We start from the raw sequence: 389 nt of genomic DNA, 5'->3' as shown, positions 1-389 counted from the left end.
TCATAACCAGTTAACCACTTAATTCATTGGGAGTAGCATAATACCGAGTTGGACTAGGGTTTCAGCGTACCCATATAGTCCCAGAACTACGAGCCACGTAGGTGTAAGTCCCCTCTGTGGGCAACATCAGTTTAGTGATCACGCCAGCATGCCTCGATACCTCTGGCAGGGTATATTGGGTCCTCTCGATGGGGCGTATACATCGAACTCCACATTTAGCTCATGTGGTTTTATGTCGGTTATTAGTAGCTCCCACAGTTCAGTCAGACTCTATTGCATTGACCATATTTCAGTACAGTCAGTATTCAGTCTCAGCATGTTATAAACTTGGTCATTGCATCAGTTAGCTCAGTATTCACTATTCAGTATCTATATCATGTTCAAATTAT

Source organism: Solanum tuberosum, unplaced genomic scaffold (genome assembly GCF_000226075.1).
Source record: "Solanum tuberosum cultivar DM 1-3 516 R44 unplaced genomic scaffold, SolTub_3.0 scf00019, whole genome shotgun sequence".
NCBI classification, from domain to species: Eukaryota; Viridiplantae; Streptophyta; class Magnoliopsida; order Solanales; family Solanaceae; genus Solanum; species Solanum tuberosum.
The sequence above is the reverse complement of the archived record's forward strand: the minus strand, read 5'-3'. Positions refer to the sequence as shown.